Here is a 14,946-nt window from a genome sequence, read left to right as displayed (position 1 = left end):
AGTACCACACTTTTTTGATTACTGTAGCTCTGTAATATTGTCTGAAGTTTGGGAGGCTCATTCCTCCAGCTCTATTCGTTTTCTTCAGTATTGCTTTGGCAATTCTGTGTCTTTTATGATTCCATGTGAATTTTAGGACTATTTGTTCTAGTTCTGTGAAAAATGTCCTGGGTAACTTGATAGGGAATGCTTTAACTGTGTAGATTGCCTTGGGCAGTGTGGCCATTTTAACATTATTAATTCTCCCAATCCAAGGGTATAGGATATGTTTCCATTTCTTTAAGTCCTCTTTAATTTGTTTAATCAATGTGTCATAGTTCTCCATGTGTAAGTCTTTCACTTGCTTGGCCAGATTTATTCCTAAGTATTTTATTGTTTTGGATGTGATTTTAAAGGGGATTTTTTATTTTTTTTACTTTCTTTTTCCACTATTTCATTGTTAGTGTAAAGAAATGCAACTGATTTGTGTATGTTAATGTTGTATCCTTCTACCTTGCCAAATGTTTTTGTAGTTCTTCTCTGTCCTTCTTTCTTCATATTCTTCTCTTATGATTGGTTGATTTTCTTTGTTGTTATGTCTGTGTTTCTCTCACTTGCCTTTGCATATCTAATGTCAGTTTTTGATTTATGATTACCATGAGGTTCATATATTTCACTCTGTTCCAATATCTGATTGTCTTAAAGTGATTGTGATTTAAGGACATGTAAGTTCTTTTTTTTTTTTTGGTTTTGATTTTATTTTCTACATCTTCATATGCCTTGTATAAATGTTTACTGTAACTATAGTTTTTACAAGTTTTGTCTTTCAGTCTTTATAGTGGTTTATTTAAGTGGTTGATTCACAGCTGTTGATCCATTTTTGCCCTAAAAGTGGGATTTCCCCCTTCACACAAGTTCTTATTTCTTGTTCCTTTTCACATAAAGAAAACCTTTTAATAATTCCTATAAGGTCAGTTTAGGATTGATGAACTCTTAGGTTTTGCTTATCTGAGAAACTCTTTAACTGTCTTTCAACTGTGATTAATAACTTTGCTGACTATGTAGCCTAGGTTCTAGGCTTTTCCCTTTAAGTACTTTAAATATATCATGGCTGTTCCTTCTGGCCTGCAATGACTGCTGAAAAACAGCTGATAGGCCTCCATGAGCTCTCCTGTCCTCACGACTACGGTGAAACCACAGCTGACTGCTAAACAAGCATCGAAAAAAAGATGAACCTGGCAAAAAAGATCTTCAACTGGAAACAAAGCGGGGACCACAGCAGGATGGTAGGAGAGGTGTGCTCATGATATAATCAAGCCTCATACCCCCCGGGGTGGGCTACCCACAAGCTAGAGAGTAAATCAGAGAGACCCTCCCACAGGAGTTCTGAGCCCCATGTCAGTCTCCCCAGCCTGGGATTTCAGCATTGGGAGGAGGAAGAGGCCCCAGGACATCTGGTTTTGAAGGCAGGGGTGCTTAGCTCTAGGAGCCCCATGGGGCTGGGGGAAACAGAGAGTTCATTCTCTTGGGAGGTGTACCCAGAATCTATTCATGTGTGCCAGGTTCAAGGGCAGAACTAGTGATTTCATAGAAACCTGGGCCAGGCCTGCCTGCTGGTTTTGGAAGGTCTCCTGGGGTCATAGGGGAAGGCTGTGGCTCACCCAGGGGATATAAAAACTGGTGGCTGACATTCCAGGAGTGTTTATCTATGTGAGCTTTCCTGGAGGCTGACATCTTGATTGAATCACTAGCACCAAAACCTAGCCCCACCCAACAACCTGTAGGCTTAAGGGCCAGGAAGCCTCAGGCCAAAGAACATACTGGGTGGGAACACCGCCCCACCTATCAGTGGGCTTCCTGTCCTAAAAATACATCGAGACAAGGCCCTTCCCACCAGAGGTCCAGGAACAAGCAGTGGGCAGGCACTGACTTCTCCTGCCAAGAGACCTGCATAAGCCTCTAGTCCAGCCTCATCCACCAGGGAGCTGATACCAGAAGGAAGAAAACAACGGCCCCAAAGCCTGTGGAAGGAGCCCACAAACACAGGCCAGAGTCTTCACTGGGACTGGCTGGACTCTGGCCCTTGGGTGACAAGAGGAGTGTACTGCTGGGACACATAGAATGTCTCCCACAGTGGGCCACTTCTCCAAGGTTGAGAAACATAACTATCCTACCTAAAAGTAGAAATAGAAAGACATACAGAATGAGACGACAGAGGAGTATCTTCTAGGCCAAGGTACAAGATAAAATCCCAGAAAAAGTAAGTGATGAGACAGGCAGTTTATCTGAAAAAGAAGTTAAAGTAGTGATGGTGAAGATGTTCAGAGAACTCAAGAGGAGTATAGATGCACAGAGCAAAATTTTTAGCAGAAAGTTGGAAAATATAAAGAATACCCAGAGTTGACTAATAAAATCACTGAAATGATTTTAATGACCTAACACACTAGAAGGAACTAAGACTAGACTAAATGAAGCAGAACAGATCAGTGAGCTAGAAGACAGATTAGTGGAAATCACTACTGCAGAACAGGAAAAAAAATGAAGAGGCATGAGGATAGTTTAAGAGAGCTCTGGGACAACATGAAGTGCACTAATACTCACATTATAGGGGTCTCAAATAGAGGAGAGAGAAAGGACGTGAGAAAATTTTGGGACAGATAATAACCAAAAACTCCCCCAACTTGGGAAAGGAAACAGTCACCCAAGTCCAGGAAGTGCAGAGAGTACCACACAGCATCAGCACAAAGAGGAACACATGAAGGCACAGAGTCATCAAACTTACAAAATTAAGGGTAAGGAGAAAATGTTAAAATCAGCAAGAGGAAAACAACAAAATGACATACAAGGGAGCTGCCATAAGGTTATGTCAGCTGATTTCTCAGCAGATAGTCTTCAGGCCAGAGGGGAGTGGCACAACATATTTAAACAGATGAAAGTGAAAAATTTACAGCCAAGAATATTCTGTGCAGCAAGGCTCTTTTTCAGATTTGATGGAGAAATCAAAATCTTTTCAGATAAACAAAAGCTAAAAGAATTCACCGCCACCAAGCCAGCTTTACAACAGATGTTAAAGGAGCTTCTCTAGTTATCTAACCATAAGAAAAGAGAACCATAAGAAGAAAGGGGGGGGGGAAGACATACACAAGATTGCTGTGGCTGTTCAGGGTCTTTTACGGTTCCATATAAATTTTGGAATTGTTTGTTCTAGTTTTGTGAAAAATGCCATAAGTGTTTTGACAGAGGTTGCGTTGGATGTGTAGTTTGCTTTGGGTAGATGACCATTTTGATAATGATGCTTCCAGTCCAAGAGCAGAAGATATCTTTCTGTTTCTTTGTATCATCTTCAGTTTCCTTCATCAGTTTTCAGAGTATAGTAACCTCCTTGGTTATTTATTTCTAAGCTTATTTCTAGGTGTTTTGTTGTTTTTGATGCAATGGAAATGTTTATGCCAGTTATGAGATTCTCGGTTTTGAAGTGAAAAAAAGTGAATGAAAAGCCACAAATTGCAAAATATCCTTCTCTTTTACGGGTGAGTTGTGTTCCATTAGGTAATGTGTATGGTGCATCTTCTTTATCCAGTCATCTGTTGATGTGCACTTGGGGTGCTTTCATGTCTTGGCAATTGCAAAAGTGCTGCTGTTAATAGCAGGGTGTATTACCTTTTTGAATTAATTCTTGCTTTGTGGTTGGCTTTACTCCTTTAGTAACTATGTAAGTTAAAAAAGCTACAGCTCTAAACCTTCTTAGAGACAGTGAACAGTAGATATATGTAAATTTAAAAAATACATGCAGTAAGAAGAGCTGATGGGCTTATTTCCTTTAATGTGACATTTTCCTCTTTTTTTGCCTTTAGAATTCTGTTATTGTCTTTCTTTTTGACTTTTTTTTATTGATTTATAATCATTTTACAATGTTGTGTCAAATTCCAGTGTAGAGCACAATTTTTCAGTTATACATGAACATATAGATATTCATTGTCACATTTTTTTGTCTGTGAGCTGCCATAAGATCTTTATATATATTTCCTTGTGCTCTACAGTATAATCTTATCTATTCTACAACTTTGAAATCCCAGTCTATCCCTTCCCACCCCCTTCCCCCTTGGTAACCACAAGTTTGTATTCTATGTCTATGAGTCTATTTCTGTTTTGTATTTATGCTTTTTTTTTTGTTGTTGTTGGTTTTTTTTTGGAGTCCACATATGAGTGATCTCATATGGTATTTTTCTTTCTCTTTCTGGCTTACTTCACTTAGAATGACATTCTCCAGGAGCATCCATGTTGCTGCGAATGGCATTATGTTGTCAGTTTTTATGGCTGAGTAGTATTTCATTGTATAAATATACCACCTCTTCTTTATCCAGTCATCTGTTGATGGACATTTAGGCTGTCTCCATGTCTTTGCTATTGTAAATAGTGCTGCTATGAACATTGGGGTGCAGGTGTCATCCTGAAGTAGAGTTCCTTCTGGATATATGCCCAGGAGCCGGATTCCTGGGTCATAGGGTAAGTCTATTTCTAGTCTTTTGAAGAATCTCCATACTGTTTTCCATGGTGGCTACACCAACCTGCTTTCCCACCAGCAGTGTAGGAGGGTTCCTCTTTCTCCATAGCCTCTCCAGTATTTGTCATTTGTGAATTTTTGAATGACGGCCATTCTGACTGGTGTGAGGTGATACCTCATTGTAGTTTTGGTTTGAATTTCTGTGATAATTAGTGATAATTAATGATATTGAACATTTTTTCATGTGCCGGTTGATCACTTGTATTTCTTCCTTGGAGAATTGCTTGTTTAGGTCTTTTGCCCATTTTTGGATTGGGTTGTTTGGTTGTTTCTGTCATTGTCTTTAAATTTCACTTTTTGAATAATGATAGGTCTTGTTGTGAGTTGGTTTGAGCTGATCACATTTGGGACTCTCTCTGATTCCTGTGCCTGGGTATCAGTTTTGTTCTTCAGATTAGGGGAGTTTCCAGCCATAATTTTATCAAAGGTTTTCTCACCCTTTCTCTCTCTTCCCTCAGGGACCCCTACAATGTGAGTGTTACTGTGCTTGATACTGTCTCAGAAGTCCCTTAACCTCATGTAATGTGCTTTTTCTTCTTACCTTTCTGATTGGGTGCTTTTCATTATTCTCTCTTACGGATTGCTAATGGGTCGTCTGTACTGCCTGTTCTTTTGTGTTACCTACACTTCTGCTCTGACTGGTTCTTTCTTAGACTTTCTACTTCTTTTTGAAAATTCCCCCTGTGTTCATCTGTTCTTTTTCCCAGTGCAGTTATCATTCTTAATACTGTTGCTTTGACCTTTTTGTCAGGTAAATTATTTATTTATTTTCATTATGATTATTTTCTTATTCTTTCACATAATATATATTCCTGTGTGTTCTCATTTTAATTTGCTATATCTCTGTGAAATTAGATGAAACAGTTACCTGTCAGAATTAAAGGTGTGTCCTTGTGTGAGAGCACTCCTGTGCAGTCTTCTGTGCTCAGCAGGTTTGTGGGGAAGAGCTGGACCTGAAGTGATTCTGGGCTGCCCTCTTCCCTCAGGACGTGCTGGCAGCCCCTGCAATGGGGGTGGCAGGGCTGGAGTCAGAGGGACTGGAGCCAGTTCCAGGTTCAAGCAGGGGCTTCTCCTCTGCTCAGTGACTGTTCCAGCCCTATCAGGGGTGGCATAGGGTCCCGTAGGGCTGGAGCAGGATCTCTGTGGGAGTGGGGTTCGCCTGGGTGTGGTGGCAGTCTTTGCTTTGGTTTGGGATGTGGCTGAGGCCTGAGGGCTTGCAGCGGCCTTTCTGTACTGGTATAACCTTTTCTCTGACGTGCACAGCTTGGCTAGAGGGTGGGTCAGGGCCAGAGAGATTGGGGCCGCAGCCCTGAGCTGGCCCCACCGCTTGTCGGGTGTGCACAGGAAAGTGAGTTCTGGGGATGGCAGGCTCTGCCCTGGTGCTAGTGCTGTTCCCTGTAGAGGGTGTGCAGGGACGCTCTAGCTGGCCGTGACTGCTGGCCGTCTTTTCAGAGGCAGGGCCACACCCAGGCCAGCGCCACTTTCCCCCACTGTGTGCATGCTGACTGGCAGTGGAAGCCTCCATCTGAGAGGGGAGCAGGAGCCTGGGGAAGTCCAGGGGGCCCCCGTCTGAGCCACCCCTGCAATCCGGCCAGAGCCCCAGGCAGTGTTCAGCCTGCTGTGTCCCTGCCGTGATGGGGAGTCACTGGGTCTCTGCACAGGCTCTTCATGAGCAGAGGCTCAGCTTCTTACAGTGCTCCAGCAAGCCCGCTGGTTTTCACCCCAGCTGAGGGGGCTCCTTATCCCAGTGCTGAACCCCATGCCTGGGGTGCCTAATACATGGTTCAAACCATGACGTAAGGTGCGGGTGATTGTCAGGGCTGGAGCAGCGCTGGGACCTCATGCTGTCTGAGCATGGATGCCCACAGCTTCTAGTGTGTTAGGCCACTGGAGGGCCCTGCGGGGAGCGGCTGTAAATCTGTGGCACAGGTAGATGGGGCTTGTCATGATTATTCCTCACAAGGATGGTGTAAGGTCAGGATATGCTGTCTTATTTTCCAAGGGATTGATTATTATGTGTAATGTGCCCCAGCTGCCTAGTGTGAGCAGCATAACTGCAGGTACGCTGGGTCCAGGAATGCAAGCTCCAGTTACGCTCTCAGGAACCAAAGGAGCAGGTCCTGAACGGGCATGTTTACCATAAACGCTCTTACATGTCAGTCATGGGGAGCACCAGATTAAGAAATGGATGCTGCCTGAGTTTAGTATTGAGTTATTAGAGAATGTAATGAATGTACAAGATTCAGGATCAGAATTAGGGGGGAAGGTATAGCTCAAGTGGTAGAATATGTGCTTAGCATGCGTGAGGTCCTGGGTTCAATCCCCGGTACCTCCACCATAAATAAATAAATAAAGCAAGTGAGTAAGCAAAAGTAAGTAAATAAATAAATAACCCCTGCCCCAGAAAAGATTCTGGATCAAACTTAGTGCAATGAAAAGTGGAAATGATCCAAGGAGTACATACAGTAAGAAATTAAGTCCTGAATTTAATCATCTTGTTTGAGTTTCCCAGTGGGTAAAAAATGATTAGGGTTTTGACTAATGTTGTTTTGATTAAACTATAGAATGTGGTCAATTGTGAAGTGTGGAAGTCTAAGGATACTTGTAGTAAGGTTAACATTGTGATGATACCGTTTTAGGGGCTAATGATTCCTGGGATAGATGTAGTGGGCTGGCTATGTGTGCTGGGGGAAGAAGACAAGTTGCTGATGCAAGAGGAGGCACTGTGGTAGAGAGGAAGGCTAGTGAAAAGTGAAGGCTAGCGTCACTCAGAGTTGATTCAGGAAGAATGAGCTAATAAGGCTGGTTAATAGACCATGAGATGTAGTATTAATTCAGAGGATATAACTTTTGGTAATTATGTTAATGGTATTAATATAATGTTTGTAATAATGAGTTTTATTTAGCCTTGAAGAAGGTTAAGAATTTGTGCATAATCAGTACCGTAGCCGTTGGATCCCACAGCTATTAGCGGTGCAGCCGCACAGGCGGTGAGCACTGACGGTAGGTATTATGCCAGCTAATGTAGAATGGGTGCTGAGCATGCTGACAGTTGCTGTAATGAATAATGACGATACTATGCCATCTAAGCATAGTAATGGGGGTATTAAGTGTGATTGTATATTAGTATCCATATAGGATGCTATAAATGCAAAAATAACAGTAATGTAGACTGATGCCATTTGATAGTTATGGAGCTAATTATAATTTTACGAGTCAGAATGTTTTTCTTTAAACTAATTATCATACATTCATTCTAATCCTTGTAAATTCATTTATAGGCTACGTTTATGGCTACTAGCAATGAGGATAGAGTGTGTGCTATGAAAACTTTGGTTTTTAAGTTATTCTTTTGAAATGTTCAGGGTAGGGGTAGGAGGAGGCCAATTTCTAGGTCAAATAATCGAAAAGTAGTGACAACTGAGAGTAAATAAATGGAGAAGGTGGGCGTGCTGGCCCTATAGAATCAGACCCACACTTGTGTGGGCTTGATTTTTCTGGACAGACACTTATTAGAGGAGGTCAGTGTGTGACCAGGACAAGCTATGAGTCTGGCAGTGCACTGGTGAGTGACGTCAGTATAAGCTTTATTATTCTTTCTCCAGTTACACGAAAAGCTGTAGGTTGGAAGTCAGTTGTACTGTTTAAGTCTAAAGAATAAAATGGTCATCAATAGATAGCGACCTGTAGGAACAATCACACTTCATCTACAAAACGCAGTATCAGGCCATGGATTGAAATCCAAAGTGATTAGATGTAAAGGGAAATTTTAGCTGGTATAGAAAGCACAGAATGAGAAAAGTAGAGGCAATAATTTTGTGTAGTCAGTGGAAGCTTTTAGCCGTGAAAACTACTGAGCCAAAAACTCCATCTGCAATTGTGAATTTTATATTCTCCTGAGGCTAGCAGTGATGTAAAATAAGTTCCCAGAGCAACTGTAATGAATCAGACGAAGTATTGTTTATGACTTCTTTCTGTTAGATGATGGTGAGCGCCAAGTGAGGGGAACTTCAGAGGCTCACAGAACTGAAGTATTAAGAAGTTATTGTGGGAACTGTGTGTGTGGTCAGTGTGCTGTTAGGTGGTGTGTGCACATATTTTTATCATTTTTCTGATCAGAAGGTAGATTATCTTTTTAGGATCTATGTGCATTTGCCTGTGCCTGCGTGTGCGTGTGTGTGTGTGTGTTGAGAGTTTGGTCATGGGGTGAAATACTGTAAACTTACCCACCTTGTACTGAGAGCTGTAGGATCTCCTTCTCTGCTAAAAACACCCTGCTCTTGTCACCACATTCCCATCCGTGACAGCACTAGTTTGTAATGAATGTATGTAGTGTTCTGTTTCTCATGGATCAATGCAATGCATCCATTTATAGTTCATAAAGTTATTTATTTATTTTATTTAAAGTTATTTATTCATATGTAGTACTCATAGGTATGACGGATCTTATGTTTTTACTCTTATTTACTTTGATGCCTGACTTGATGATAGAGGACCCATTTCCTGAGACAAAGCTGACCTGCTGTTAGAAGTCAGGAGCGCTCAGGAACATATCCTCGCCCTGCTTGTCCTGACAGCTGCGTTACTCAATGCCATTGGAAGAGGAGTTTCCCGAGACAAAGCCAGCAGTCTCCCTCAGAGCCTCAGGGAGCAGGTCAAAGGACGGGCTCCAGGTGGGTCCCTTTCCAAGGCAGACCTTGGTTCAGGGTAACGTTCCAGCATTCACCACCCCTGAGACCCTTAGGTGATTCAAATCCCCTTTGTCTTCTCATCCATAAAATGGGTTATTGACAGTGTTGTGTAATTGGAGTACTGCACTTTGAATTTGGCCAGTTGGCACGTTTTATTGCTCAATGTGAGACCTCAATACCTTTGACCTGGTGTTCATTGGTAATTTATAGGTGGTGCCGACTCCTGAGGGCTGGAAGGAATTCTGACAGTACGAGGAGACCCAGGATCCCTGAAGCCTGCTCACCCTGGATGGGGCTCAGTCCCTCCAGGCTGGGGGATCCTCAGGCCAGCCCAGCACATGAAGCCCGGCTGTGGAAGCAGGAAGGCCCATGGTGTAGTTGGAAACACAGCCCCACTGTGTCTGTGAGGATCAGGGTCAACTCCCCACAGGACAGGCTCTGGAGTTTCCTCCCTCAGGGCAGCCCATTTTCCTGGAAGTCAGCCCCTACAGGGATAGATATAGAGGCTGGAACAGCAGTCCCAAGAAAAATGGGAGGTACCAGTGTTTGAAAGTATGGTGACTCCTGGGGAGCTCAGCTCCAGGGGGATCAGAGCCTCAGAGTGGGAAGGACTGTGATGCCAGGATTCCTGCCTTTTCTGCTCCCTCCACTCTGGGCTTTCCCAGAGTCAGGCCACCCTGGCCCTTCGTCCCCCACCATGCACTGTGGGCTGGCTCCTTCTTGCCTTCTTGCCTTCTCTTGTCTCTGCTTCTCACTACCTGGTTACCCTCTGTCACCTCCTCTCTAGGACTTGACCACCACCTGTCTATCTGAATCACTCATGCGGTCTTTCTCCCTGCCTGTCTCTTTCTCTGTCTCTCCACCCAGACGCTCAGGCCCTGGGCTGTGGTCCAGCACTGTCCAGGGCCATAGGGCCCCAGCTCTCCCAGCCCTCCCACTCTCACAGCCAAGTTGTGGCCCCGGCCCTGCACACAGTGGAGGAGCCCGGTTACAGAGGCTGCTCCTGCTGGTATTTACTGCTGCACCACTGTTCCCCCCTCTTTCTGGGCAGCACAGCCTCACCTTGACCTGTTGGTGGCCCTTGACTTGTTCGTGGCCCAGTCTGGACCCCAGAGCTGCTGCAGGGCTGGCCACCTCCCCCAGCTGGAAGGGGAGAGGGCCCTGTGGGCTTAAGGGGCTCCTGGGAGATTGGATTGAGAGATGTATAAGGAGCCAGATATTTTCACCCACCTCCTCTTTGTGAGTGGCAGAGTCCCAAACCACTGACTGTCCCCTGCCTGTTTCTCACTAAGAGCTCCTGAGCTCCTTAGACTTAGGAGGGAGCTGCTGCCCTCAGTCCTTTTCAGAGTTTGCCTGGAATTGAGGCTCCTGAGGGCAGCTGGCAGGGCAGGGCTGGGGCACAAAGCCTGTGTTAGTGCGGGGCCCTCTCACTGGACTCCCGTGGCCACTCCAGGCACCTTAGCCATCCCTCACTGTCAGCAGTTGGCCACTTCACGGGGACAGATAGGCTCTCTATGACCCTTGAGACTGGCAGGCCCTACGTGCTCAGTATTTCTTGATTGAGTGAACACAACCATGCCCCATATCAAGATACCAAATCTTCCCACCACCCCAGAAGGATTTCTCTAGCCCCTTCATAGCCAATACTGCCCCAAAGCATAACTTTGCTTCTGCCTCACCTTGGTAGTTTCTGCCTCCTCGGACCTGGGTGTACCTGAGTCACCCAAGTGCAGAGTGGAGGGTGTGACAATATACAATTATACTGTGTAGTTATATATATGGTAAAAATAATAGGGTTTATTTTTATGCATGTATCATGTGTACCTAAAATTAATGTGTCACATACAGGTGTACTACAGATAAGGACGGCCGTATGGGTGTGGTGATGTGATTAGGATGGTTTGCTGTTTAGATCTTCTCCATCTTGTGGACATTCTATCTGCCTTTTGTATGAAGTGCTGAGTGAGGGGGAGTGAAGACCTCCTACCCTGCTTGTGCAGGTGATTCCTCTTGGTTCTGTCATTCTTTTTCTTAGTCTTTTTCAGCCACTGCCTGTGGGAAACTCTGGGAATCTGGAGAAGAGGGAGGAAGCGCCCAGAATTGGAGGGCAGGGAACCTGAGTTGGGCAGGACCAGAAAGCATAAGGTCAGAAAAGTTTGCAGAGAGGACCCAGGGTTGGATGGCAGTTGGTGGGGGCGGGGATCAGGTGGGCGGGGCCCCCGCATTCTAGAAGTGAGGTCACCCGGAATGTCCACTGTGAGGACCAGGGGCAAAGGCAGGTGATTGGTCGAGAGAGGGCATGAAGCGTCAACGTTGCTAAGGCAGCGTTCAGACAGGAGAAGGCTTGGAGGGAGGCATCTTGTCCCCTCCAGCTGCTCCTGAGAGTCCGCTTGACCTGCTGTTTATTTTCCTGCCCTGCTGACCTTCTCCCCTGACTGAACCCGCCTTCCTCCCCTCAAGGGTTTGATTGACCCTCACCCTTTCTGTGACCCCCTTCTCCTCCCAAGTGCCCAGCCCTTCTTCCTGTCACACTCCCTCCCCAATCCCATCCCCAGCCCCTCCCCTCCTCTCCCCTCCCCTCCCCTCCCCTCCCTTCCCCTCCCTTCCCCTCCCCCCACCTCCTGCCTGGGGACCCCAGGGCCCTGGGAGGACCAGGACATGGAGATAATGGGGATGCTTTTCTGCCGCTACGTGCTGGGGTGTACTGGATATGAAAATACAACTGTGAGTAAACATTGGGCATCGGGTTTCCTCCTTTTTCCTGGGCTCTTCCACACTATGGTTAAATATCTGCTTTCTCACGGGGTCCTTGATGGGAACACATCGTTGGTGCAGACCAAGGCCCTCTGGGCAGGTTTCTTGACCAGCCTGCAGCGGCCCTGGCCACCAGCATTTTCATCAAGGTCTGGGTCCTGTCATGACCTCTTGGACCAAACACAGCAGGCTGACAGGATGAAACCTGAAATAGTTACTTTATTGCATCAAAGAAGGAAATGTGAATGTACTAAAAGCCATTGAGTTGTATGCCTAAAATGAGGAAATGTGTGAATTATATCTCAATAAAGCTGTTTTTTAAAAAGTGAGAAGCTTATTTACTAGAAGTCATAGTTAGACTGGCTTCTGGAAAGCTTGTCAAGATCCTGCTTCAAGCTGTGCATGTTTGGGTGCAGTCGCTGTGAAGTGCACTCTCCTGTGAGTACACTCTTCCCAGTGGTGACATGTGGCAGCCCTGGGAGCAGTTGTGTCTCAGCACTGGGTTGATGCTAGTCTGTTAAACAGTGAAGTGTCATTTGTGCTCTGTGCTTTCTGGTTTGTTAACTTCTAGCAACAATTCTTTTTTCTTTGAAGTGTATTCTTTTCAGAAATCTTAATGTAACAAAAGTATTCAGTAGCCCTGTAATTTTTAAAATATTTTTATTGACATATAGTCAGTTTGCAATGCTGTGTCAGTTTCTGGGGTACAACAGAATGCTTCAATCATATAGGAACATACATATGTTCTCTTCCATATTCTTTTTTACCATAAATTACTACTAGTCATTAAATATAGTTCCCTGTGCTGTACAGTATAAGCTAGTTGTTGTCTACTTTATATAGATTAGTATTTGTGAATCTCAAACTCCCAACTTTTCCCTTCCCACTCCATTCCCCCCAATTATCATAAATTTGTTTTCTACATCTGAGTCTGTTTTTGTTTTGTAAATAAGTTTGTCTTTTTTTTTAAGAGTCCACATATAAGTGATATGGCATTTTTCTTTTGCTTTCTGACTTCTTCACTTAGAATAACATTCTCCAGGTCCATCCTGGAGAATGGCATCATTTTATCATTTTCTATGGCTGAGTAGTATTCCATTCTATAAATATACCACAGATTCTTTATCCTGTGAGTGGACATTTAGGTTGTTTCCATGTCTTGGCTATTGTACATAGTGCTGTATGAACATTGGGGTGCATGTACCTTTTTGAATTAAGGTTCCCTCTGGATATATGCCCAGGAATGGGATTGTTGGATTATATGGTAAGTCTATTTTGAGGAATCTCCATACTGTTTTCCATAATGGCTGCACCAAACTACATTCCCACCAGCAGTGTAGGAGGGTTCCCTTTTCTCCTCAGCTTCTCCAGCATTTGTTGTTGGTTGACTTTTGAATGATGGCCCTTCTGACTGGTGTGGGGTGATATGTCATTGTAGTTTTGATTTGCGTTTCTCTGATAATTAGTGATATTGAGCAGTTTTTCATGTGTCTTTTGGCCATTTGTATGTCTTCATTGGAGAATTGCTTGATTAGGTCTTCTGCCCGTTTTGAGATTGGGTTGTTTGTTTTTTTCTTAAGTCATATGAGCTGCTTATATATTCCAGAAATTAAGCCTTTGTCAGTCTCATTTTTGCAAATATTTTCTCCCATTCTGTAGGTTGTCTTTTTGTTTTATTTGTAGTTTCCTTTGCTGTGCAAAAGCTTCCAAATTTAATCAGGTCCCATTTGTTTATTTTTGCTTTTATTTCTATTGGACTTCTAGCAAATTCTGAGTCATCTCTTTCCTTCTCATCTTGGAGGCTACCCCCAGGGACTCTGTGTCTGACTAGGTTGACAGGAGCCCTGAGAGCCCCGTCGATGTGAAAATGAGTGGCTGCAGCCTGCTGGGATGTTTATAATGGGGAAATGCCTGGGAGAGACATGACCAGGAGGGGGATGAGTTGTCATTCTTTCTTTAGTAAAGTGTCCATGTTCAGAGTGTTGGTTTTCCCAAAGCAGAAAGGGCCCTTCATGTCCTTAGAATTGTCCAAATATGAAGAAATAGAGATACATGCTGTGAAATTTTCACTCTATCAGGAAAAATCACCTCCACACCCCAAAAAAGAAAGACTGAGAACACCTCATGGATCTAAGTGGGTTTGTTCTGATGGGCTTTCAGCAGATTCTCATGGACCTGGAAAAATTGAGTGTCAGGAACAGTCTTTGCACGGAGGCAGAATCACACCACATGAACACTCCACCCAAAGAGGAGTCTGTTCTTTTTCTTTCGAGCCTACTGAGGAGGACGTTTCTAGGTCGTATTTCTTGGAATTTTTTCCCTCAAAGAGGATGAGGCTGAGTTCTCATAGGTTAGTTAAGCCCTCTTTCCCTACCACGTCTTTGAGCATTTGGATAAACTAACTTGTCCTCCTCCTCCGTTGCTCATGGCCGCTGACAGAACCTGAGTCCATCAGCCTGGTGGATAGACTATAGGTAGGAGTCAGCTACTGACATCAGCGCTTAGACAGGACCGTGTGTGACAAGCATGCTCATGACGGAAGGGGTTTTACCAATTGGTGCCTAGATGGTGTTTGTCTTTTTGTCCCCTGGTCTGCATGTCTCCCCTTTGTGCTGAGACCCACTGCTCTCTCAGACTGTGGTTACGCAAAGACAGTGTGTGTTTCCCACAGCACACATTTTACTGACCTCAACGGTGAGAGCAGCTGACAATGACTATGTTACCGATTTCAGAGGCTGCTTTCTAGAGGTTTTATTTGCACAAGACTGAAACTTGGTGTCTAGATTAGTACAAATTACATTGTACATTTATTCCCTCCTATAATACTTATAAATCTAGTTTTTACAAAACTGAGTGTTTGCCTTTTGTTTTGGTGACCGTACATTCCAGAAATACGAATTAATTTTCATTGCAACTGTTAATGGACGTAGGTGCAATACTATGAAATATGCATGTGAA

Source organism: Vicugna pacos, chromosome 15, assembly GCF_048564905.1.
Source record: "Vicugna pacos chromosome 15, VicPac4, whole genome shotgun sequence".
Classification (NCBI taxonomy): Eukaryota; Metazoa; Chordata; class Mammalia; order Artiodactyla; family Camelidae; genus Vicugna; species Vicugna pacos.
This window is presented reverse-complemented; position numbering follows the sequence as displayed.